Genomic DNA, 27,128 nt, shown 5'->3' with positions numbered 1-27,128 from the left:
GGGAGGGGTTGTACTTTTTGTTCTCCCCTCATACATGTGGTGTTCTGCATCACGTTAAAGGCACATATATTACACAGCTGCTCGAGCCAAAAAAGCAAAAAAGCACTCCCTCGGACGATTATGTGCACGTAATAAAAGTAACAACCTTCAAAACGTAAGCCCCGGATCGACAAAGCATTATGCAGTCTGTCGTCGTTTTTTCCCGTTTTTTTTTTCCATCGAGACTATTAGATGAGACCGGAGTCGACAGTATATCATTTTTTCCTACAGTAAAAAAAATAAATAAATTTAAAAAAAAGGTCACGGTCTCTATCAAAGTGTGTCTTCAACCATCTGCTGTTGAGGTATTTTCATTTACTGTTCCCGCCTGGACAGTGTGGTTTCCCCTCGAAGCTGCGTGTGTGGTATTGGTTTACATTCCCTTATCATTTAAAGAACGCGGACGTATATATATTTAGCCGAGGCCTGTATTTCCATTACATTAACAGAAAACAAACCATCCTCAGAGAAGAAGCAGAGCTCTTCCAGCCTTGCGCGCCTCCGTCCCGCTGCATTTTCGGTGGCTGGCTGGAAACATCTGTTTCTGCTGCACCAAAAAACTGTTTGTTTGTCTTCACAATTACACCCCGATGTTTCTCATTTAATTTCTGAAATCTCTCGAAAGTCGTTATCCAGTTTCAGGTCTTTCGGGGTTCTGAATTTTTCAGAAACTCGACACGGCCATCTGTTGAAAGCTGGTGTATACATCGGGCTACGGTCGGCTCACCTCTGACATTTCAGAGGAGTTGTACCGGAGGAAGCACGCGGCCTATCTGCAACCTGCTGGAGTAACATGCTTGCATAGTAAAGCGAGTCAGCGCCGGGATGTTTGGATCATCTGTCAAGAGTAGGGTGGGGGCATGGAAGAAACGGGGAGGAGGAGGGGGTGGGTCTGCACTGAGAGACGTATGCATTGTGTAGTTAAAGTGATGACAGCGTGAGCTCAGAGCAGATAAGAAGTGCTGCCAACGACAGCTTCACGTAAACACCGGTGACACCTTCAGCTACCGCGTTCGCCTTCGCGGGCTACTTCAACGCGATTCATCCAGTTCCTCGCACAGTTTTTCCCCGGAATAAAATGTAGGGAGGGTGGAAAGTGCTGGAAAGTCTTTTTTTTTTGTGTCAGCGCTGCAGCTGCAGGGTGCGCTCACCAACCCAGCAGTCACGAGAGCTCAAACTCTTTCTCCGACCTGACCATCTTTCCCATCGACCCCCTGCTCATGGCTGCTGGGTGTTGTCAATCAGCACCCTCCGGCTCCATCTTGAACACAGGGGCTTCTTTGGCACACTGCCCGAAAACTCCACTCTGTCCATCTAATGAGGGGCCTGGGCTCCTCTGGTCCGTCCTTGACGAATGAGAGCTGAGGCTCGCGGAGTAAAGGCCATGGCGCGTTAGAAAATGTGAAAAACGCAGCAGCATGACTCAATCCCTGAGCAATGAGAGTAAGAGGAGATCTGTGTGTCAGAAGTTCAAAACACGCCAGGTTCAAGTTTGGGAATAGACGCCTCCGGGGGGTCAAACATCAACCGCATAACAGTCCACTAAATTCTGCTTTATTATACTAAGAAGCTGAAATGGATTATCCATCAGAGATTTAGAAAATGACTTAATTCTGGCTGCCAAAATATTGTGATGATGATGGAAAACAAGGTGATTTTTCTCCCGGTTTTATGACTCTCAGTTTGATCCTTCGGAGCATTAAAATGACATATCGCAAAGCGTGAAACCAAATAAACAACCACGCCACATTGTGATTTAAATCCACTTCCATTCGCTTCGGGGCCAGGGCTGAGGTTCAGCTGCCTGGCCTCAAATCAGTATGGGCCTGGAGGACGGGAGAATGTGGGAGGTGCCCAAAATATACTTTAGTCACCCGTTTAGACACGCCCTCTCCCACCGCACCCACCTCCCATCGACATTCATCCACTCACAGCTGAGAGCAGGGCTGCAGCTTAGAGTTATCTTCATCTATCGACCATTTCTCTGAGGTTTTCTTCTGTCTATAAAGAGAGCGAACAAGTGCTGTCTTCAAATAAGTCCATGGTTATCGTGATATGTGACTATATATCGTCTCAGAGTTTGGATATCATCATATGGTGATATGAGTGTTTTCCTGGTTTTAAAGGCTACATTACAATAGAGGTTTCATTTCCTGGACTTACCAGACTGTCCTACTTCTTCTACTTGTAACCCTAAAGTACCAACAGTCATCAATACAGTATCGTGGTTGTCCAGTTCTGTCATTCATTAAGTACTTTTGAGGAGATTTAATTTGCAATACAGCCTACAAATTACTCGCCCGACCGATACTTCATTGCTGAGCCGATGTCGATATCAGGGAGTAATAAAGTCCGACATGAATCGACCGGTGAACTCAAACTTGGGTCAAAGAAACGTAAGAGAGGTCGAATATTTTACAGATTAACAATAAACGTTACAGCACAATATGACATCAGGGTACTGACACCGTTAATTTTTGTGGGAAATACCTGAAAGGATATTTTTCCACATTTACTATCTTTTCATAGGAACAATAATGGCGAATATCAGAAAACAAGAATGTCGATATTAGTAGTCACAGCTGGCAGATGCTACTAAAAATATTGTGATTTTATCATCTTTGTACAACCAACAGTCCAAAACCTGAAGATATCAAATCTAAGATGATATTAAGATAAGAAGATTAAGAAAAAAAAAGCAGCAAATCTTCATGTTTTAGAAGCTAAAGCTTGAAGTTTTTTGTTTTTTTGTTTTTTTTTTTTTAGGCTTGAAAGAATAATTGCTTCTCAAAAGTAGTTTCTGATTGTCTGTCAATCAGCTGATTGACTGGAAAGAAAACACACTTGTGGGTCGTGTGTTATACCTCAGCTGCTCCTCGCCAACAATCATTTGTCTCTGTTGCAGCGTACATGCTCGTGTGATTATAATAGATCAGAAAAATCAAGAGAGCCATTACGAGAGCAGGGGGCTGGTATCATTACACATGCTTACATTCAAATTGCCCATTTAACATAGTTCTCCTACAGCAACATGTGTTTATCATTAGCCAAGCACCCTAATGGCTCGAACATTATTCGAACTCACTTAATGGTGTAGCTGTGCTTTGTTCAGGTCTGTCTGATAAGAGCCGGGCCACTAATGGTTTATTAATTTCCCTGCGAGTCACAAAAAAAAAAAAAAAAACACGCTGCAACAACAATGAAGAATTTATTCTGAGGCTCTTGTCGTCTGATTCAATCACGTTCCCAATATGTAGCCACCGCGGGGGGAAAGTCCCGGAAAATAACAACACGGTCAGACGCACTAAAAATACTCAATGAGTCTTTATGTTCAGCTTGAAATCCGTTTTCTCTGGGTCTGTTTTGTTACTCAAACAGAGCAATGATTGGACCTTCTATTTAAAAACTGCCTCATAATGTGTTGAAGCGCGTCCAGCAACAATGGACGACTAATTTCTCCACAAAGTCGAGAGCGAGGGGGGGAAGAGTTGAGGGGAAAATGTGGGGAATTAAGTTAAAATGAGGCAGGTTGAAGGAAAATGAATCACAAACACCTTACTGGGAGAAAAAACGTCCCGAGTGTCAAAACCCTGAGGGAGGTTTTCGGCCTTGAGGAGCGAGCGCCGTCAGCGTCCGAGCCTGGACACAAAGAGCAAATCTCTCTCTGCCCCCCCCCCTGTCAAAAGCTCACCCAATATTGGGGAGCAGTGAAAGGATTTGAAAAGGCATCGGAAGTGTCTTCTTGTCCCCCCACCGACGCAACAATGCGCGAGCAACTGTTTGAACTTGAAAGTGTTTTATCTGAGAGCAGCCATGTGTGTCCCACCGACTGGATGTCATCCTTTCGGAAAAGGCAGGGGAGACTTTGTTCTCGATAACTTTTAAAAGTGTTCACTTTTCTGAGAGTTTGTAACAAAAGTCCCTGTGAAGGCCTGATGATAAAGGTGAAGAGCAGACGGAGGAAATTACTCGAAAAAGTGAGGGACTTGTCTCGGCAGCCACATCAGTACTATCACTTTTACTCCGTCATCCTTTTGAAAGTCTTATCTCGGATTATCATTTTCGAATCAGCAACATTTTGTACGTTTATATGTGCATGTAGAGGGCAAAAAAATAAAACAATAAATAAACTAACTTCTCTTATTTGCCTTTAAAAGTAGACAAATGTGTATTCGAACAACGTGATTTTATGTCAGAATCCTCCCAGAATGAAAGTCTGTCGGTGACTGAAAGCGTTTTTGAGTCGTCATCCTCAGAGTTCCTGAGGTGCAGCGGTGCAGATCACAACACCGCCGGACCTGAGCAGAATACGCTCATGCACGCACCTCATCACTACACTCAGTCCTGAGCGGCTATAGTTCACGCTTTTTTCTTTTTTTTTTTTTAGACAAATCAAAAAGTGTTTCTTCTTGCTGGAGAGTGTAAGAAGAGACAGCCGCTGGAGAAATCATGTAAAACTGAGCCAAGAAAAAAGTTTGATGAAGTTGATCAGACACATCTGCAGCGTTTCCTCTGTGCTGTGTGACTGAACTTATACTGTACCACAAAAAGCCTTTTTTTAAAGTCAGTAAACAATGACATATTCAAGCAGGCAGGTACAGTAATTAGTGCACTTGCCAAACTTTAGAGCAACACTAACCTGGATTTACCAAACCAACATTTATGACACCCTCGGGGGGATTTTATCTAAAACAATAAAAGGCTCTCTGTCTTTGGAGAGGGAGAGAGAGAAAAAAAAAACTACTCAAATATTAGTCTAAGCCACCGAGCTTTCTGCACAGCGGTAAATGTGGCAGCGACTTGGCTCCTGAAAAAAAAAAACTTTAGATTTATCCCTCAGTCCATCTCCACCTTCTTTTTTACGGCGGTGACACCAGCGTGTCAGCAGGATCGGACATATTTTTAAAGATGTTCTTTCATCCTTCAGAGCAGAAAAAGCAGCCTGCAGGCCATCTGTCCTCGACCGGGACTGTAAGTGAACTGTCGCTGCCTTTCACAGCTGCATCCCAAACAAACATTTATGCCTTTTTTTGGTGTGTGTGTGTTTGTGTTTCATTCACCTCTGAGACAACAGAGCTGAGCCATGTCACAAAGATAACTCGCTTGCATGACTGATGACAATCTGAGTGCACAAAAAAATACAAAATCTAAATACAAATCTCTTGCTGCTCAGACTTTTATTTTTTTCTGTCATATATAATCTAATATTAATCCAAGACAGATGTGAGCTGGAGTCGACAGGGAACACAGACAACATCACAGTCTGACACTTCACTGCAAAATCCTGTGGAAAAACATCATTTTGGGGGTATTTAAGTGTCATTATAAGGAGGTAAAATAGATGTTTAATATGTGGGTTAGCTGTATAATGTGAATGTGGAGGATAACGCGTGGATATAATGTGGATCTGTGCAGCCTGGCTCGAACACACGGAGCCCGTCGCCGCTCCGTGCCGCTGCTCTCCACTTCCACCGCAGAAACAAAGTTGATGTTTCTGGGGCAGCGGACTGAAGCGGCTCTCCGCTTCTTTCACCCCCTTTTCTTGTTATTTCCAGAGAAGCTCAGCTGGCCCGAAGCCTCCCGGAGAGCAAAACCTCGGCTCGGTCAGGGACTCTCCCCCTCTCCCCACACCCTCTCTCTCTTCTCTCGCGTCCCCCGTCCTTACCTCTCGTACAGGAGCGCAAAAGCTGCGAGGAGTCCGGTGATTCAGCAGCAAAACGCATTCTTCTGGAGGCAAATCCGTACGGGGCCCTCCATTAGACACGGGCTCAAAGTGCGAGGCGACGGCAGCAACATGAACTCAGCCGGAGGTGGAGCGCGGTGGAGAGAGTTTTCAGACCCGCGGCGCAGCGCAGGCTTTTTTTTCGGGGGGCCAAGGTGCGACAGCTCCCCCTGCTCCTCCTCCTCCTCTCTCTGGACTCTGGAGGTGGAGAAGTTTTCTTCCTCGGGTTGAAGTTTGTGTTTTGGGTCCGCGTGAAAGCGTCCTCGTGCCCTCAACACTTCCTCCGTCCGCGAGCCTGTCGGTGAAACTTCTCCCAGCTCGCGCTCCCTCGTCTCTACCGCCGCCTCCTCCACACACGCATCTTTGAAGCCAGTGTCGAGTTGCTCAGCAAATCATGGCAGCGGCGGGGTCGGTCGTCAAACCAGGAATGTCCCAGCCCCACAGCTCAATACGGCTCCTGGAGAGGAGGAGGGAGAGGAGGAGGAGGAAGGGGGGTGGAGGAGGAGGAGGAGGAGGAGGAGGGGAGGTGTTACCCATATAGACTGTGCATTAACAAGTTTTACAATCGACGAGGAGAGGAAAAAGAAAAGAGAGAGAAAGAGAAAATGAGTAACTTCCTCCTTCCTCCACTGCGCAGACTCACCTGTGTGTGACTTCAGGTGGGTTCACCTTTAACACCCTGACCATAAACTTAAAGCTGCACGTTTACACCACAGCAAGGATTTAACGAGGCTGCTGATCGATATTGATTTCTCATAACTGTAAGATGCTGTTTTATATTTATTAATCAAAAAAAAACTACACAGACACCATGTACCAAGACAGAAAATTATATGAAATCATATGATACATAACTTGAAATATATATATATAAAAATTGTCAGTATAAACCAACTCCAACATAAATATCATGATAAAATAAATAAAAAACAGAACAGATGTAATGCTTTTTCTAAAGTGATATTTCTCCTGAAGCTGTTTTGACAACCATAATAAGCAGTTGATGGAATAAAAAAAAATAATAATTTAAAAAACTAAAAGTTTTAATGTGTGATCTCATGCAGGTCTGCAGCTGATTTATACTCCCAGAAACACTGCCCATGTTTTCATAACTGACGTGAGCGTAAAAGATTCATGTTGTTATAAATCTCCGTCAGACTGAGAGAAAATAAAAACTTTACGCACTGAGTTTAGAGTTTAACATCCTCTATGTGCATCGACGCAGGGCCGCCCGTAAGAGGGGCCTCTCAGGGGCCCCGCATCCTAAATATAAACAATGATAAACAAATTGCACTTTAATTCATTTTATACTCACCCTTATAACAAGAAATGACAATAACAATTTTATTTACTGTTGCTTTATTCAGATTTAGCCCCTTTTTCCTAATGTTAGAGCTTTAATTAATGTTTTAGAAGCTTAGAAAGTTTCTCCCGGCCAAGCTGAAGACACGAACGAGCTAACGTTACTAGCCAGGTGGTGGTTAGCATCGGTGACGGAGCCAGCACCGCCTGTTAGCAGAGAGAGGGGGCGGAGTCACGGTTCTGTGTGCAGGCCCGCCTGCCTGGTAACTATTTACACAACTTCTTCAAGAATTTCTGACATGTCTTTGTCCTCTGACCGCACAGTCTGTTTGCTCAAAGACAGACTTTTTTTTTTTTTTTTTTCTTTTTGCTATTAACAAGACCAAGAATAACGAGTTTTTGCTGTTTATACTTAAAGCTTCATTAACAGTGAGTAAATCTGCTGCTCCTCTCGGGATGGTTTAAATCTCAGCGCTGCCTTAAAGCCACGAGGGCTGTTCCCTTTTACACTGGGCCTTGTAGATTAAACCAGCTCTCACTGGGCCCATTGAATTGAAATAAAGTTATGTGGGAGGGGGGGATGTTTGAACAGCTAATAGCTACGGGTCATTTCTGGCATCCGACCTGTTGGTTGGATGTGCTGAATGTTGGTTGGCTGCAGCTATTTCCTCATCAGTCGGTGAAACGCCTTCGCGGGGAGGCGGGGGAGAGAGCGGGCTGGGAGTGTGAAACAGTCATCTGTTGTGCGTATGGGCATGAGTAAACAGCATAATCATCTTTGAGGCACTAATTATGTGCTCCAGCGTTGGCCGGGCGGTGGCGGTGGTGGTGGAGGTGGAGGCAGAGGCGGCGGCGGCGGCGGGCCCACCCTGCTTCAGACAGCAGGTGCAGCTCACCATCTGACAGCTGACTCCTATGGAAGGTGTGATCCAATCCTCCCGAGGCCGGGTCGATCCAGAGCGGAGCCTTCGGGCAGTCCCGGCCAAAGCCAACAAACCAGCAAAACCTCTGACACAGGAGGGAGAGGGAAAACAACATGGAGGAGGCGGTGGAGACGGGGCTGATGAGCGACGGATGCCTCAGCTCTGTTTTCACTCGCAGAAGTTGGACAGACCTGCTGTCTTTTTTTTCCTCTCGGCGCCAGGATCCTGTCACTGTGAAGAACCGACTTTCTCTCTGTAAAGCTTTTCCCCTCAGACTGTCAAGTCACCTATCAGCACCACTCTCTAATGTCGTAAATTATAAAAGCTTTAAAGTTGCAACAGAGGGTTTCATAACGGTAATAAATCCTTTATTATTACTGCTTCTAGATTAGTCATTAATACGTTCAACATTTTCACTTGAACCTGACGGGGTCTTTAGTTCATCCTGTACTTTGTTTCACCCCTAAAAATCAAAAATACATATTTTTCCTCTCACCTGTAGAACTGTTTCTCCATCCAGATTGTTTAGGCGTGAGTTGCCAAGTTTTGGAGATATCAGCCACAGAGTCTCTTGAATATAATAAAACTAGATTGCACACAGCTTGTGGTGCTCAAAGTGCCAAAAAAAAAACAGCGATGTCTCTGTCCAGAAATCATGACCCGGTTACTCAAAAGATAATCCACGGACGCTGTTGCGAGCAGATTCATGCAGAAGTTATTTTCTCTTGACTGAACTGAACTGCACCTGCCAACTGTATCACTCTGCAGAAAGAAACAAACATCTACTCCATAGATTTTAAATAGAAATAGAGAGTCCAGCAGCAAAAAAGTATTCTAGCTTCTGGGTTTATTTCCTGTTTATTTGGAAAGTTGTGCGACTATGGATCCCGGAGTCATGATCGACCTCGTTTGCTGCTCCACGTGTTTTGTCAACACAGTTTTACAGGCAACACTTTTGGTGCTCTATGTGGAAAATGTCTCGTCATTCAGGCCTGTAATATATATTTACGGTTGAACTTGTGGATGAGAGACTAGCTGACTAAGCTAGCTAACGTCACAGCTCAGCCAAGGACGACGCCATTAATGTTTACATCGATGGGATGCGATTGGATACCTTCTGGGTGGTGATACAGCTGGCAGGTGTTGTAATGTTGTTTTTTTGGTTTTGTTGTTTTTGATGGATTATTACGGTGGAGAAATTCTGTGTTAATGATTCATTAACATGTACAACTGCAGGCCTGACAGTGAAGTGAGGATATTGATCAGATTTCACAACCTGGAAACCCCAAAAGCCCATTTTCTTCAACTCGGTGATAACAGTTCTCTCTCTCTCTCTCTCTCTCTCTCTGCTTCTCTCTCTCAGGGTCAGGAGCTGGTTGGAGATGGAGACGGAGGCTCTGGGTTCAGAGGGGGGTGAGCAGGGTGATTGGACACAGTCGCATGTGAAAGGCCAGAGAGCGGCGAGTCCACAGGGAGCAGGGTCCACAACACAAAGGGCCGGGGATGGGGGCTCGGTGGGGGCGGGTGGAGCGACCGAGGAGGAGAGGCCACGCTGGGAACCAAAGCTGACAGCACAGACACTTCTCATCCACTGAGGGTTTGGCTGTCTCTGGCCCCCTGGGGTATATACTCACTTATCTGAGCGGAGCTGCCAGCTCAACACTGTTGAGCCGCCGCAGCCTCAGCGAGCCACTCACTGAGCGCAGAAGCAGCAAAAAAAAAAAAAAAAGAAAAAGAAAAAACAGAGCACACACAAAGCAGCAGTGACCTCTGGCCCACATTTAACTGATATGAAGCTGTTTTCTTCCGTCATATCAGCCCTGACGAAATATCAATAGATCAGAGCACATTTAGTCAAGCTTACACGTTGGTGATCAGGCAGCGGCTGCAAAACAACAACAAAAACAACAGGTCAAACTTCACTTCAGGTTAAAATACTGACTTTTCTCACGTGACGCCCTGATTGTGCTTAACGGAGGGGAAATGGCAGGAGACCTGCTAACAAGGGCTTTGTGTTCTAAATCCGAAGGCTGGGATTGTTTGGACTTGATACTTCCAGCTTGCCGAGGATAATAAGCCTCCGACCACTGTCAACAGAGTGTTTATGACCTGCAAAAGCAGCCCAGGGTTTGTGTTGACTCTGTCAGCAGGGGCCTGAGGGACGCCCGGCTCTCAGTGCTATTAAAAGGCACTTTCAGATAACAAAGTACCATCCCTCTGTTTACGCCGTTTGTGGATTCGTCAGCAGGACAACAAAGTGACGTTTAATTGTTAGGCGTGAGATCTGAGGGCTGACACCCAACCAACCCAGTCTGATGTAAAACGAGTCGAAGCTTATAAAGCATTTCATTGTTTGAACCAGTAACTAAGTTTAATTAAAGATAAAAACTGCTTAGTTTGGTGTGTTATTGTTGCACAAAGACGCGAGTCTCTTTCGAAGGAGCTCAGACGAGGACATTTATTTTGGAGCTTTTTCTAAGTTTTTACAGGACAAGAAAAACTTTGCTGCGGGTGAAGAAATATCCATACGAGGGTGAGAAAAATCACAATATTTTACAGCAGAGACTGAATGGATTTCCCCTCCGAGGGCTGTATATCTCATGACTCGGACAGGTGTGTGCAGCGAGTGTGTGTGTGTGTGTGTGTGTGTGTGTTGCGCTGTCTTCTCGCCTGAGGTTGTGTGTGTGTGTGCCTTCATGGATGTGTAAAAGAGAAATTTCGAAGGCACCCCTCTCCATCTGGTTTCTGCATCACTGTGGTGGAATCACATTATCCGTCGTGGGCTCTCTGGGAATTTCATCAGTGTGTAACATCTCACTTATTCACACGTCTCTGTGGACTTCACCGTGTAGAACAATCCCGAGCGTCCCCCGCCGACACACACCGCTGACCCTGTAACATCCTCCGACCCGTCTGTGTGAAAACTGTACAGGGCATAAAACTGTCTAAACTCCAGTTTTCACACTTTTCACTGTTTTGCCTCAGTTGTCCACAGCTCAGCGATATATATTCAGTCCTATAAACACAGCTACTGCTCTGCCTGCAGGGAGGGAACTGAGGAGAGGAGGAGATCTCACCGAACTTTAAAAAGAAAGAGAAAGAAAATATTGTATTATTTTAACTAAAGATGGTAAATAATACCGGCACATCAACCGTATAAAGGCGTTAAAATTAAATCAGTATAAACCTGAAACGAGCATTTCTGCCAATCCGACAGACCGATGAGATGAAGCGGCTCAAATCATTATGTGAGTAGTTTTTCTCATTTTGCCTTGTTAGTATGCACATTTTAAAAACTAAAGATCACCTCCATCTGCCAGTGGGCCATCATGATAAGAGTAACCATCATCACATGTTAATTCAACTAATGGAGAGACTCTGTGCTCTCTGCAATTAGGTGGAAAGAACTGAGCGCATTTATCTGCAACAGACCAAAATATCCGATATTAGCGAAATTCAAATAGCGTGCATCCTTGATATTTATGAAAGTGTATTAGTGAAAATGAAAACAATTCTGGTGAGACAGCTTCCAAGCAAAAGACAGTCGTTTTAGAAGATGCTGTAATTATTTGTGAGGGTTAAACCAGTGGATATTTTTGGCAAGACATCAGGAAAATATCCAGCTCTGTTTACAGTGACAGAACAACCAAATGTTGCCAGTTTAAACGTTTCAGCAAACCACAGATACGTTGAAACTTTGCGTTTCTTTTGGTTTGACATCTTATATTGTGACAACACTGTGTTTGTGCTATATTTTGGCTTAAAATACCTTTTTTGGACACCAAAAACTTGGTTGTAAATTGTTCCCAGGTCTCCTAAAAGATATCCAATTATCCTGTGTTCACTCTCGGTAGCCTTGTTGCCATCCCCTCCTCCAGATTGTAGGTTATAAACATATGATGTGCTACAGCACCTCTTTTATTTTAAATATCAGTATGGTGTGTAGCCTATGACACGTACTAATATGAACTCATCATCTGTTTCCTGGAGACATGGCTGGACTGAAACCAGGTACGCCTCAATCTTTTCCTAACGTTCAACAAGTGTTTTTCATACCTTAAACCTAACCACAGCATGAGCACAGTGTTGTCCAAGCATAAAACTGAAAGACAGACATAAAGAAACATAAAGTTTCAACATATCCAGTGTCACAGTGTATCAAGATGTAGAACACTTGCTGCCTTTTCCGTTGTTAAAAGAGTTAAAGGTTAAAAAAAAAAATCTGTTTTCCACATACGGTATTTTTTCAGCAGTGTAACTAAATCTACCAAGAGTCCATTTCTTGAACCGCACTCAGGATGTGAGGCCATGAAAACTCTCCTGCACTATATCACTTCCACCCAGCTCCGATTTATAACGGATTCCCAGATCGTACGGACGTGTTGTTCCGGTCTCATCCCCGACAACCGAATCGGCACTGACGTGAAGCTGTCACGATGAAGCATTCAGGAGTCGGCTGTAGTGGGCGTCTGGGGAGCGGTGGAGCAGGAAGAGGCCGAAGTGAAATATCATTCCTGCTTAACACTGATGTTTCCTCTGGTCCCACAGGCTCATGGTGACCTTGTGATTTATGGCAACAGCGCTGGAGGAGCAGATCAGAATACAGCTGCCCCATTTGCTGCACACAAACACGTGTATACCAGACTCACGCGTAAGCTCCGCTCTCATACGTCTTCGCTGGTTAATCTGCGTTCAAATCAACGCAGCGACGGACCGAATCATTTCTCCAGCTGTGAAAAGGTAACAAAACGCACCCTGAGTCATTTTGTCTGGTGTCTATTGTGAATTTCATTGAGGAGGTGGGGAGATTATGTGTATTAAAACGTGACGCTCGTCTCTGCTAACTGGCTTTTTTGGAGCTGTTTTTTTTTTTTTTTTCGAATGGCATGAAGCGATGTAGAAAGGAATATTAGGACCCGAGACTGCCTTTGCGCTTATCATCTCCCCCCCCCGTAGCACTGGAGCGTAGCCATGGAAACAGGAAGTGTGAGGCAAGCTTCCAAGATGGCCACCAGCTTGTGAATGGGTGCATTCCTCAACGGCAGGGTGTCTGCTGGAGGGAGGAGGGGCGGGCGAGTGTGTTTACTCCGAAAAGGGACTATATAAATAGTAACTGCTGCTGTTTTAAGGACTTCCTGTCACTAGGTATTCCATAAAACAGTAGTTAAATAAACAATCGGTTTCCCATTGCCTCGTCTATACTGGAGTGAGGTCCGCCGTGGGTTCAATCCAGGACCCCGGCGTGTGGATTTTAAAGCCCCAGACTGGAGTCATGGAGCTGTTACAGGTCACCACACTCTCTTTCACTCGCACACCGTCTGGTCATATAACCTCCACACACACAACACAAGGCGAGCCTGAATTCCACATTCAGCATGTTTTTTTTTTGGTTTTTTTTTCTTCTCTCTGCCAAAGTAACTTCTGGCTTTTCAATGAGCTCTCTTCATTGTTTTGTTAGGCAAGCTGTGCATGTGGTGCTCCTCTTTTACACAGTGAGGACTCGGGGCACTGTTGTCATCTGAGTGGGGCATCATTCACAGCGGTTGAGTTAAAAGCGAGGGCCAAACAAAAAGTGCGATGATGTTTACAGAGTTCACTCAGTGAACTTTAAAACCAACAAATCGATATGATATTAAAGAACGGACACCCACTGAATTGGTTGAATGTTCGGCTTTCACTACGAGCATCGAAGGTACAAAAGGCCCTAGCGAGCTACATCGTCCACAAATCGGTGTTGAAAGTTGAGACCGGCTCAACTTGAAGCGCGTCACGGTCGTCACATAGCAACAAATACCAGGCATCAGTTTGTTGTAGCTTCTACTGAAAACGACTCGTGGTCCAATATCAGCGTCACTGGCGATCGACGTCACCTTAACGAGTGGATTTCTTTGTGGCCGACATAAACAGTGGTAATACTGTGTGAATCTTTCTGCAAATGACACAAATGTAGACCATCAAATTATGTGCAGTAAAGAAAAAATAGCCACTCCTTGTCATTAAGTTCTTCGTAAAAACAGATGTGTCCAAATACCAATCCACAAAAGAGTTCGGTGATGTAGTCAAACTTTTTATTCGACCTCACATCTACAAGTTAAGGAATCTAAACTGTGGTTATTTTTGTTTCAGCTTTACCTTTGAGGTCCCCTTGAGACCAGAAATTAACAGGTCAGTTAAAAGAAACACTGTTAAGAGCGAGGAGAGCAAGAGTATAAATCTATTTATCTAATCAGCCACATTAGTGTTTGAACTTTAAACAATTCAGTCAGATTTCCAGCATACGTCTGTGGAAGTGCTCAGCTCTTGGGAATGCATCTGCCGAGAAGAGGTCAGAGACAAGGACAGAGGGGTAAAGAAAAGGAATCCCTGGTAATGCCGCTCACACACACACACACACACACACACATAGAGATGTAGATATAGATGTCAATACGCAAATACACAAACATCTACCAGCTGGCACTGACAAGAAGGACACCGTCCATCCATCATGCCGGCTCTGTTTTAGTCAAGGCCATGAAGCTGTCAGTGTGCATTCCTGAATGCAGCTTTTGCGGAGCGCATTTGTCAACCTCTCGGACAGCACATGCCCAAAATGTTTGGACGTTTAAACTTGTCTTGTGACGGCCTCTGGAAATTATTGGCATTCCCGCAGGTGCTAAAATAATCCACAAACAGAGCGCTTTGGTATCAGCAGAGGACTCAAGTGCTACAGTGCGATCCTCTTGAGGATATTCCACCGTGCCTTCACGCTTGTTTGTTTTCAGGGATTTGAGCAGCAGAGATTAGAGTTTGACAAACAGAATGTCAGGACTGGATGTCAGGGTGTGATAGAGCGTCGCCCGCCCTCATCTTTTTTTTTTTTTTTTTTTCCATGTCTGACTGTCTCTCGCGGCAGAGACAGCGCCCTCATCTCGAGGGGGAAGTATCACTTGTGTTTGTGCGTCGCACTGGTCAAACACACCATCCAGGAAGATACCATCTATCTGTCTTCCGCTTTTTTCAGATATGGAGCCTCACAGCCCCCACCGGAGCAGAATATCGCCAGATAATCGCCGTGGAGCCGCTGCAAAAATGTAGAAGTAAACATAGAAAGTGTGTGTGCCGATATACTGTACATGTCTGTCTACATTTTCCCTGTGCGAGGGTTATGATATGTAGCCGTATGGACGCAAGTTTTGTCTCTCCGACCACATTGCGATGATGACCACTATCTAATCCTCGCTGACAAGACACCAGAGATTATTCGGGTTCAATCAAACCCCAGAGGAGTGACTTTCTCCCGGAACAGGATGGGGCTGCTGGGAAATCTTTGGCAGATGTGAAGAGAAGACACTGATGTCTTCATAAAGATCTCTGTGTAAGTCATGCTATCTCACCCAGCTCTGCCCGTCTCCTCCTTTTTTTTTTTTACTCCCCCCCTCATGCCAGAGAGACAAGCTAGATCCGTGAACAATCTGCTCCATCCCGCAGGCCGCGCTCCCTTCACTGCTCCATAAATTGCAGCTCCCCGGGGACAGCTGCAAAGACAGTACAAGTGGGAGCCAGATAGAGCTGTCTGAAGAGGCTCCTGTTTCAAATTAGGCTTGCCGGACAAAAGTCCCCCAGACCCTAAAGTTGAATTCACTCCCACTTCCTGTATCCCGTTTCGTGCAGCGGCGTGGACGGAGCGCTGGAAGGTGAGAGTTGTGAGGCGCGTTAGGACTGACGGAGCTGGTGTCACTGCGCCTGTGGTCTGCTGATCACCGCTCTGAAAAGCAGTTTACAGCCCTGTTAAAGGTGAATAAAAGGCTCTCTCTAAAGAGGCATATATTTCATGGCCTGTGTGCTCCCACAGTTAATGTCCCAGCTCAGCGTGAGCTCGCTGGACTTCCTCCCTCGTTCTGCCGGCGTGCCCTGATGGACTGAGGTCACAGCAGTTGAAATGGGGTGCGGTGAAAATGGAGAAGCGAAATTTGGCGTGTCCGCACATGAAAAATTGCAGGTTTATAACCAAAATGAAGCTCTGTGCGGTGTGTCTATCGCTGCCAAGTGGGCAGACAACAGCTTTGGATTTTTTTGTTTTTTTTTGTAAAACCACATTCATTGACTGAGACACAGCCTCCTCTGCAAACAACAGGGTTATATTATGTGACTGAAAGTCTTTTGGGCCACTCCGGTTTGTTTCTTGTTCTGACGCGTCACGTCTCAATTGAATTATCCTGGTAAATTTAACAACCCGGTCTGTGATCCTGATATAAACAAACCTTTCTTTTGAAGTGGGAGCAACGTACTGCCGCAGGCGCCTCAGCAACAAAACATATTATTGCCATATTTAGAATATTTCCCCTAGTTTATCTCGTCGTCAGGCAGCGCTTTCCTTCGGCACTATATTTTCTCAACCACAGACAACACTCCATGATTGCAGTGATTATTTTTTTCCTGAAAAGTAGCCTCTTACTTAAAACCGCTGCCAGATAAGCCAGACAGACACTGGCTGAAGATCACTGCTGCACCACAACATCATGTGAGAAAACGCTCGACACCTACAAGTAAATAAAAGAACAACCAGAGACAACCAGCAAATAAATGCATGCTGTATCAAGTCAAAACATGGGCCTGACAAACAAGTAATAACCACATAATAAAAATGAAAGGTGCGCGCAGATTTATGGGCAGAATCCGAGAACGCGAGACAGAAGACGAGACGATATATTTTGTTTTGTTGTGAGTGTCAGCTATGAAGGAAAACTGAGCAGCCAGGACAAATCGGTGGGAAAAAAAAAGAGACACGGCAGGTGAAATCTCCGGCTCTCAGGGTGGATTAATGACACAGCAGGGAGCGCAGAGGCAGCTCGTGTTCATACTCTGTGATACTCCATTGTCGGAGGTCAGGGGGGCAGAAGGAATCATCTCCGACAGAGGGACATCTGATGGTCGTACAGGTACAGGCCCCCTTGAGTCTGAACATGGCCGCTTTGGTAATGACTGATCTGACACCAGGTGCTCCCGGGTCGATGTACTCACGGGGTCAGAGCAGCAGCGGAGCGTGGCTAACACGACCCTGACCTCGCACAGAGTCGTTTTCCCCTTTCCCGACTGTCAAAACAAGCTCGAAGTGACGTAAGAGGTCTGACCGCCTGCCCTCCCTGCACCTCTGCTGCACTTTAAAGATAGAAGATATGTTGGTCGCTGTTTGTCGACACACCACTGAAAGCTGGTCCCACCTCCCGGGAAAGAGACGGCAAAAAACAATCAGTGAATCAAAGAAATAAAAGATTTATTTCATTGTTAACGTTCAGCTTCATCCTGTCTGCGTAGCTCAGCCCGGCCAGCAGTCAAATAGACCAAGAGCGAGACAATAAACTCTCGTTCCTACCTGTTGCTGAGGAGAGCTAGAAATGTTGTGAACACAGCAAAATACTGAGAAAATAAGAAAATACAGACACCGCCACATACTGAGGGGGCTTATTTTTATATGAGTCATTTATATTACGCCTTTTTTTTAATATAAATTGAATGATATCTGAGATGTTCTGGTCATTAATGATGCAACAAGCTTTCTGTGCTTTACGGCTCCAGTCTGTGGACTGCCGTGTGGTCTGAGGTCAACAGAAACTTTTTCTCTTCAAAGAGCCAAAGATTTGAAGGAAGGAGGAGAGAGGAGTGTTGGACATGGGTCTGTTTTTATTTTGAAAATAGCCATAGCAACCATCCCTTTTTTTTTCTCTCTCTCTTTCATATCATTTAAATCCTTGTGTCATGTTGTTGGATTCTTTCTTGTGTGTAACTGTATGAAACTGGATGTTGATGCCTAAAAAAAATAGATGTGAACACCCAAATTATTCTTGATATCTTTAATTCTGCCCTCTTCATTTAGACAACAAGGTCATACATTAAGCGTCACCATAAGCCAAACAAAAAAATATTTGTATTCAACCTCTGCAAACAGCATGTGCTGCATAATACAAACATATTTTAATGGCAACCCAACTGCTCTAACTCTACTCACTGATTACGCTGTGGTTAAACACATATATTTACTCTAATGAAAGACTCCCCGGCTACTGTATGGTCTGTTTGTAATCAGGGAACTGTCACGTCAGGAAAATTTAGGAGATAATGAGATAATTACAAGTCTTTGGACACACAGCGGAATCATGTGGCTTCCGCGGACATTGATTATCCTCGCGTGTTTGTTTAGAGAAGTGATTTTATCGTCTTGGAAAGTGTTTGTGCTCTTTGGACCCGAAGGTGTGAGTCTGAACAACATCAACATAGATCAGTTTTATTGTGTACACATGGATGTTCCTCTGAGTTCAGGATCTGTAGGTGGACGCACTCGGTCGCTTGCCAATTTTTTTCCCACAATGAGCATTTTGGGTTTGGAAGGAATTTTACTGGGACGACACACTGATGGAGTTAATCTCTCCTGTTTTAATCTGGCTCATGGATATTAAGACCAGGCTCTGTGGCCCGGGTCCCGTCACCTCTGACCCCCCCCCCTCTCTGTAATCCGCCTCTCCCATCAGCTCATTAAGTCCGGGGAGTTCACACCTCTCGCCATGTTGGGCCCAGCTGCGTCTCAGGCCGGCCTGGGGTGTCAGGAAAGGCTGCCGGCTTCAGAGGCGCGCAACAGGCCCGGGCCTCTGATCTCTGCTAAAAATGCTATAAATCACAGAGTGGAGGTGACGGTCCTAAGTGCTCATTAAAGAAGGCAGTAATAAATGTGGGGAGAATGAAAGGCTCTCTCTACCTGTCAGCCTGGGCCGGTTAATGAGAGGAGCCTGTTGGACTTTACTAATGACTGATTATTAGGGAAAGGGTAGATGGAGTGTTAACAAACGTTTAACTGCAGAGAAGTGGTCATAAACGTTTCACAGCGACAATAGGCACCACAGTGCTTCCTTTGACTGCATGGAAACACCTTGTCTGAAGTATTCATAATCATCGGTTCCAAGTCCGCTCAAACAGATTTTAGCATCACGTCTGATTCATTAGAGTGCGCAAAGTGTTTAAATGTCACAGTAAAGCGCGGCGGCGCTGTCGCTTTAATAGGCTTTTGGCTTTGTTTGGTGGACTTTGATGGACGTTTGCTAATGGACAAGCCAGTCCCTCTATTCATCAGCCTGACACATAAATCTTCTGATGTTCAATATCCATACCAAAGAAGGTGTTCTCTGTAAAATGTCTTTGTAGACTGAGTCATACGGGGGGAGAAAAAAACTCTAATGCAGCCACGATGGAAACTGAGATCACAGCCACACTAAATTCAATTCACTTGTTTTTGTACCTTTTCTTGTTTTGTTTGAATATTCTTGAGGCCAAGCATGTTCTTGTTTTTTCTCTGCTTCATATCAGTGAGAACTGAGTGGACAAGTATAAACTCATTGTGGTGTCACCCACTGCTTTGTGGACTACTGTTGTGGCATTGCAGCGTTTGCGATCTTTGATTTTTGGGGACGGAGGTGACCGTAAGTTGGAGCTGTCTAGTATCCGCATTGTTCTGCCTCTATCCTGATAGACAGTCGCTTTGTTATTCACACCGTAGCCACGGTAGCGTACACAGATATATCGTCCATTGTACTCTTGCCATCGCTGTCTTGAAAAAGACTTGAAACTAAAGGTTGTGACCATAAACGCTTCAGGAAACCGAGGTAATTAATGAAGCGAGAAATCATTTTCTCTTGAGCTTACATACAAATAAACTTCCTGCAACTAGCAGGTTTACGGCACTTCCTCACTGGCCCTTTTTTTTTTTTTTTTTTAGTCCCCAGAGGTTTTAGACTGCTGCTTTCTGCTCTTTCAAAGACCAGTGAACCAATTAATCAAATAATTAATCAATAAATGCTGAAAATAATACAACCCAAACATCTTTGGAACTTTGCAACCCCCCAGCTTTCCGGATGATTTGATCAAATATCAAATGTGCATCAGTGGAAATGTCTGGAGACAGAGGCGCTACACACACGCAATCAAACAAACATGCTCATATTCATTACCTGGACCGGCCAGCTGCAGGAAAGCTAATATTGGGCTTGGTGGTTTGGGTGGCGCGGTGTGGATTAGGAAGCAGTGTGGGTGTGAAAGAGCTCTCTTCAGCGTGTTATCACCCCGCAGACTGAACCGTCAGCGTCGATCCAAAGACCGCTTTCACCGAGCAACCAGCTGGGATGCAACGCAACATGAGGGCGTCGGTCTGTGCAGCCCAGAACAAACCCCACCTGGTTCACTTGTATTTTATTAAGTATTTCTTTACGTTCGGAGGAAAATAAGTGAAATGTAGTTTCTGCTGGAGGGAGCTCACGTTATGATCCCGGTTCTGTGTTGTTTGCGAAAACATCAGCTCAGTTTGAGAACTGTTTTCTGTTTTCTGTCTGGAAAATGAAATATAAAGAGGGAGAGAGCGGGAGGGAGGAAAGAAAAAGAGACGTGCCGGCCTGACTGGATTAGAGAGAGGGCCTGTTTTTCCTCTCCATGTCAATGCACTCCTGCAGCAGGATGGATAGATAGTGACGGCCTGCCAGTTGGTTTTCATTACGTCCTTTGCACTTCAGACCTACACAAAAAAAAACAGCGTCCCTCCCTTCTTCCTGCCCCCTCTCCACTGAACACACTCTTCCCTCTGAAGGAAAGGTACAAAATTGTTCCTGAGAGTGAAAAAAAAAAAAGGAAAAAGAAAGAAATCGCCAGAGGCGACTTTTTTCAATGTATTTTTCTAATATCCTCTTCAGACTTGAAGTCTCCCCTGCGTGCCTTTTTTCTTTTAAGTAAAACCCTGTCATCTACCCTGTGGGGGCTTCACTGGAATGCTGCTTCAATATAAGATCTGTACCTTTGCATTCTCTGTAATGCATGCCTATGTGTGTCCAAATGGGTCTCCACAAGGGGGGAGAGAGGAAAGGCAGAGGTGGAGGGGGGGTGGGAGGCTTCACTCAGGGATATGGGAACAAGGTGGAACTGTGCTTTGTTTGTTGCCCTCTGCGCATACCAAAGCAAAATTGAACAGCAATAAAATAAGGCACAGATGTGCATTACTGGCTCAGACTTCAACTGTCCGCAACATGGGTGAAGGCCTGGTCACATTGTATTAAAAGGTGGATGGTCTGACTTCCCCCTCGCTCTCTCTCTGCCTCCCCCTCTGAAGGCCTGTTATCTCTCCAACATGCTGCGCTGCCTGGATGCCAGCATAGCACACCGATAACCACAACCAGAACATCTCCCCTCATAGGTCTCCTCAACCCCGTTCGGCTCGAGTCACGCCATGCTATATCTACGGGAGCGCCGGGCTTCAAAGAGAGCGAACCCGGCGCACGCAACACAGCCGCAGCTGGCTGATTTTTTTAGCAGATAAGACAACTACTGTCTGTTCCTGAGGAAGCGTCGACAAACCGAACTGTTCATTATTTCAATCGCCTCCTGCTTTACGTCACTCAAATCAAAAGCATTCCAGACAGTGCGGAAGAAACACGCACGACGATTTGATCCGAGCAAGTCAGCGGAGCGGCAAATATGCCATACTGAGAAAATAACACTGGAAACAAACGGTATAATCTTGAATCAACCCGCGGGCCCCGGGTCGTTGCTGTATGGTTCTGATGAACATACCTACTGTACTGCAGTCATGAGAGCCAAACTGCTGCTCTGCATCTTTGGTGGCAGTCGTCCAGACTCAGGCTGAAAGGTTTCCAGCTCGCGAGGACTTATTGTCAATAAAACCTTTCGCCATCGTGATATCTTTACATCTGTTTTGTTTCGTTATACGAAAATGCAACGCTGTCAACTGACCCAAAATTCTTGCGAGATGCCCATTCGAAACCGTCTCCGCTGGCGTTCCAATTGTTCAGATTCGTGCACATTCACACGCACAGTTTAACTCACGACCTCGTGCCAGAACTGTAAAAACGGACCCGAGCTGAACGAAACCAGAAACTCGATCTGTACTTTCCCATATTATAAACGAGGAATCAAACATGAAGATTTATTAGACACGGCCTGATTTGAACTGGTGATTAAAGCTGCAGAATTGTTCCAGGTCACTATATCAGAAAAATCATTTGTTGAAGTTTGTCTTGCTTATTTGCCAGCGTCTCAATTTTGTGATGTTTTTGTTTCTTTTCTTTTTTCTTTTTTTTTTACTGCGATCTACTTGTGTTTGTTGGTGTTATGTATAAAAACACATGTCAGGAAGAGAAAAGGAAAACCACACGGCAGTCCAAACGGCCGTTTACTCTGCAGCAGCTTCAGCCAAGCCGAGGAGGGACAGTATGGGAACTGTTTCCAGCTCCAGAGCCTGCAGATTTTTCCAGATAGCATATCTGCCTCTTTGACTCTGCCAGAAAGGATTTGTATGGGACCAAGACCCTTCGGCGAGCATCAGCCTGTTGATGCAAAGCAGAGCAATTACTATTACGGCCTGAATTGCAGAACTCATTGCCTCTGCATGAGGCTTCAGTGGGATACAGCCTGCATCACACAAGGATACTACTACTATGTAGTCTTATCTGCTGTGGCAGAGGAGCTAAAGATAGGGATAAAGAGCTACCAGGACGGGAAACAGGATCGCACAAATGACACACAGGCCAGTAATCCCCGACACTAATCACCCTAATTAGTTCACTCAAAGGGAGGAAAGGTCTGAATATCAGCCATGAGGTATCTGTGTCCTTTCATCTTAGGCAGTTATCTCTGTTAGTGGTTCAAGAAGCAAGATCCTGGACACAGAACCAGGAACAGGTCTGAGCACTTTGTTAATACGACTGACTGTCACAGACACAAAACTGAAAAAAATGAAGGCTGCGTTTGAAGGCACATATCAAACATATCAAACATCATGTTACAGTGTAGTAATAACTGAGTACTCAGGATACGAGCGAGAAGGCTGCTGTGATCATTTCTTTAGAGGATGTCAACGTGCAGAGAGTTCCTTCACTTTTAGAGAAGCAAATACACTCATATTTCATTTTTAATTAGATCAAATTAGACCAAACAGTAGCTTTAGCTCCTGGTTTTCTGTTTTCTGTTTTTATTTACACACAAAACTAAAATAAGAATCAGTTTACCCCAACCAAACCCCAACAGTCCCATTTAATTCAGTCAAGCCTGTGATATCAAGTAAAACATTTAAATCCTCAAGATCCAGATTATTTGGATCCACATAAAATGTTACTCACTCAAAGATACCAGCCGACATTTGTTTTGCATCAAGTCTCAAGATGTATTATTCCCTGAGGAACGTACAAAAATAGAGAAAATAAAAAACAGCCTTGTAGATAGAAGAAAGTGAGAAAACACTTCTTTCTCCGGATCAGCACAGAAACTTAATGTAATATTTGTTTAGTTCTGCTGACAAACCAACAAACAAACAGCCTCTTTAGATAGAATTCATAAAATATATGGATCTGATAACTGATGAGGACGCACATGGAAAGATACAGTCGGTTTGAATGAACTCATGTTTTATAAAGAGCATAATCTCTGTGAGCATTTTGTAATCTATTCTCCCGGAGGAATAAAGGTTGTGACCCCATGACAAGATGTTTAGTTTGTCAATAGCACCTAGAAGTGGATTCACACACGGTCAGTTAACAACAATAATACATTTCAGGAGCAACACAGTTCAGGGGGAAGCGTTTGTGTTCATCTTTCATGTGAGGAAGCCGCGCTAAGTGTGCGTCAGTCTTTGAGAGTCACCCGAGCGAGTGCGTGGTGTGTGCTGGGAGCCCGCGGGCCCCCTGCATCAGCAGGTTGTGTGTGTGAGAGCTAGCTGGTGCTGCGAGACCGTCCCGCGGTGTGAGAGTGAGGAGCTGGAATCATCCGAACCCCCTGCTGCAGCTCCAACATCTGCTCGCCCCGCCGTAACCAATCAGAGGGAAGAGCATCGCAGCCGCGACGAATCGGCCTGCTCGGTGATCTTTTCAGGGGATCCTGGTTGAGGGGTTGGAACAAAAGCCGACCCCCGCCACCCCGAAACCCTCCCCGCTGCATCCACCCTCTCCATCCTCCCCACGGCCCTCTGGCTTTGATATCTTAGACCCCTGCGTGGAGGAATAGCCTCCCCTGTTCATACCCCCACACACACACCTCCTCCATACAAATAATCCCATGGATCATGACAGAAAAATGACGTTGGGTTTAGTATCCCGAGCATGGTTGACATACATCTACATCGCTCTCCGAGAGGCCGCTTGCGTCCTTTCTTTTCCAGCCTTTCACATGATAAATTTGGGACGTTCCCATGCAGGAATTCGAGGGCCTCGCCTCGTGAGACGGCTCTCATCTGCAAACTCAGCACTCAAACTGTCTATCTGGTTACTCATCTCTTATCTCGACATTCTCGCTCTAAGCTGAGATAAACTCTGACAGCCTGAGGATACACAGGCGTCGTGCAAGCAGATAGACATAGCAACAGCAGTTTTTTTTCCAATATGAGATAATCAGACCGCAGAAATGTAACTCATGCATAATAAATCAGAGACTTTAAAAGATCCCGAGTTGTTTTTGAAGGCCAGTGTAACATTTTATTTGCGCAAACAGACACACAGACTGTGGGACTGAACCAGACGGCTCCGTAAGGACGGTCCAGACAGTCAATCCTCGGGCCAGCCCGTCTCAGCAGGCTAATGACATGGCTCTCTCTGAACATCTGAGGAGTTGGCAGACAGGCAAAGGAGGGATTGGGTTCACTGAGTGAAGTGCAGAAGGTAATTATGGGATGGAGTAATGGAGAGACAGACAGAAGAGACAGGGGGCACATCGAAATATGTGGCAAAGGGCCCGTTGACACAATGGGTACCCGCACAGGGATGACATCCACTCCATCCAGATGATGGGCCGTGACCAGCTTGAATTACGCCGCGCTGAAATATGTCCGTGCATTCCTCTCCGCGGGCTGAAATGATCCCGTTGTTTTCTCGGGACGTCGAAAGTTGAGTTGACTCCACCACGTTACAGCGCATAAATCATGCTCGATACAACACCTCCATTTTCTCTCCTCGTGAATATCAAATAGTTTTTTTTTTCCTTTTCAGCGACGCCTACAGAGCACCTGTGAAGCGCAGGTGACCCCGTTCAGGCCCGGTATCAACATCCAGTCCAAGTCCATCACACCTGGCATAACATATGTGTGTCAAGTGTCTCACTGGATCTCTTAATAGTTAGTCATAAACAGCATTTAACAACTTTTATAACGTTTCCACTCACTCGACAACTTACAATATTTTGAGGGAGTCTGGGGACTTTCTCTACGAGGGAGTTTTGCCACCAATAAAATGTCTTCTTTCATACATTTTGTGAAATGAAGTATCTGCTTATTCAACAACTCCTTTTTTGGGGGGGATTCTGGTGATATTGTGGTTAGTAGTTCAGTTGTTAGTTGAAACAGACATCTGCTGCCAACACTGGCAGGTGAGAGAGCCTCGGCACTTCATCAGGTCATGAGGTAAGAGAACTTAAGTCTTGCTTGTTGAAGCTCTACTGATTCAATCATCATCGGCAAACAGACTACTCGGTTTGATCTCTCCCACGATCAGACTCTCATCAAGGAAGCACGATGATGCTACAGGCTGCGTGGCTCCGGTTTCAGAGCAGATGTGCCCGGGTATCGGGGATCACCTGGGGAAGCCTCGGCCTCCTGGCGGGAACAGCTGCCCCTCTAAAGCAGGTGCCTAATGGCTATAAAATCAGGTTCGGCCAGTTCATCGTTACCACTTGAATTCACGCATTAGTCAATCCTCTCCCTTTCATCCTCGAGGCTGTCAGCTCTTATTTATCTAATTGGTGTTACTGGTGAAGAGGCACTGACCTTCACCCCCTTCCACCAGCCTCCCTCCTCCTCCTCCAGGCCCTGCTCCACCAGACATTAGACCTCATGTCTCCGGCTCCATACATGCGAGCCCTCACTACTTTTATGCACCTCTGCACATTGAACTCTGCTCAACCCCCGGAGGTGATGAGCCTCTGACAGATGAGACCTGGCTGACCGTCTTAGTCCTGACTGAAGTGGGCCGTGGATCTGAACTTTAGGCCACGTTCAGACCGAAAACAAGATACAATACAACAAAAACCAGGTTTGACGGCTTGTCGGATGGCAGAGATTTACTTGCAAGGAAACAGAAGAATTCACACAAAGTTCAAACTATAAGATATTCTGACTGGTATGTGCTGCTGCAGAAGTTGAGAAATCTCCATGCATCACTCACATTGTGTTCCCAACACAAACGCAATGTGAAAACATTATTTTTTCACCTGTTATCCAGCAATATCTTGCATCTTTGAAATAACTTCTGTGATCTCAAGGTCTGTGGGGAGTGATGAAATGTTGCAAGACCACCAACACTGAAGACCAATATTTCTCCAAACTCTGCCGGGTTTTCAAGTGGAAGAACTAAAAATGCGAGTCCACCGCAACAGTCGCTCCTCACCGCTGACTGAAGGAGCCGTTGTCAGCTCAGGTATGACGGCACGAAAGGCTGATGAAGGGAAACTAAATGGTGATGCGATCGCTTAGTTTAGAAACAAAGTGAACAAACTACACAGTTTCTGTGTCTGTGAAATCAGAAACCTTTTCGACTCAGTTAAGTGACTCTTACTTTACAATTCCACGAGCTGCTCCAACCTGCCACAGGCGAGGCCCGGAGGATTTAATATATACATCCAGCGCAGAAGAAGAGAAGCGGACATGTGTTTTCAGTTGTTCGGTTGTTACTGGAAAACTCACAAAACAGCGCAGTGAAAGGTTTGGGTCGGGACAGCTACGTGACCAAATCACACAGTAACGTATGAGTGCTGAGGTCACAGATGGGGCTAAGCCAGGATCAACTCCTTTTTGCTTTTTTCTTCCTTCTGTGGCGGCATTGAAATGGTCAAGAAGAGCACTGCACATTTGGACTTGGAATTGTTCTGGATTTAAACACAGACTTACGCTGCTGCCCTTTTTTTTTTTTATGAGCCGGTATGCGCTTGTTGGCAGTCGGACAGGGAAATATCCGAATGTATGAGCTCTCGACGAAGATATAAAGTACAGAGTACAGACAGGAAGTGTGGAAGGCTGACAGGAAGAAAGGCCCTGATCTTTTACTGCGCCGGCGCTAAGAGGGAGTTTCGAAATGGAGAAAGCAGAGAGGACAAGACGGGAGAGAGGAGAAGAGGAGAGGGGAGGAGTCGAG

General features: G+C 45.4%; 1 protein-coding gene across 1 annotated transcript in view; it reads right to left on the bottom strand.

Moving 5' to 3' along the window:
* The window catches only part of cdon (cell adhesion associated, oncogene regulated), a 32,908-nt gene extending 26,714 nt beyond the window's left edge, over nt 1-6,194 (bottom strand). The window contains exon 1 of the mRNA XM_037077176.1: nt 5,705-6,194. The gene's annotated coding sequence lies outside the window, so the exon portion shown is untranslated. The remainder of the gene's footprint in view (nt 1-5,704) is intronic.
* Between the last annotated feature and the right edge of the window lie 20,934 nt (nt 6,195-27,128).

This window comes from Acanthopagrus latus, chromosome 2 (genome assembly GCF_904848185.1).
Source record: "Acanthopagrus latus isolate v.2019 chromosome 2, fAcaLat1.1, whole genome shotgun sequence".
Taxonomy (NCBI): Eukaryota; Metazoa; Chordata; class Actinopteri; order Spariformes; family Sparidae; genus Acanthopagrus; species Acanthopagrus latus.
This window is presented reverse-complemented; position numbering and strand designations above follow the sequence as displayed.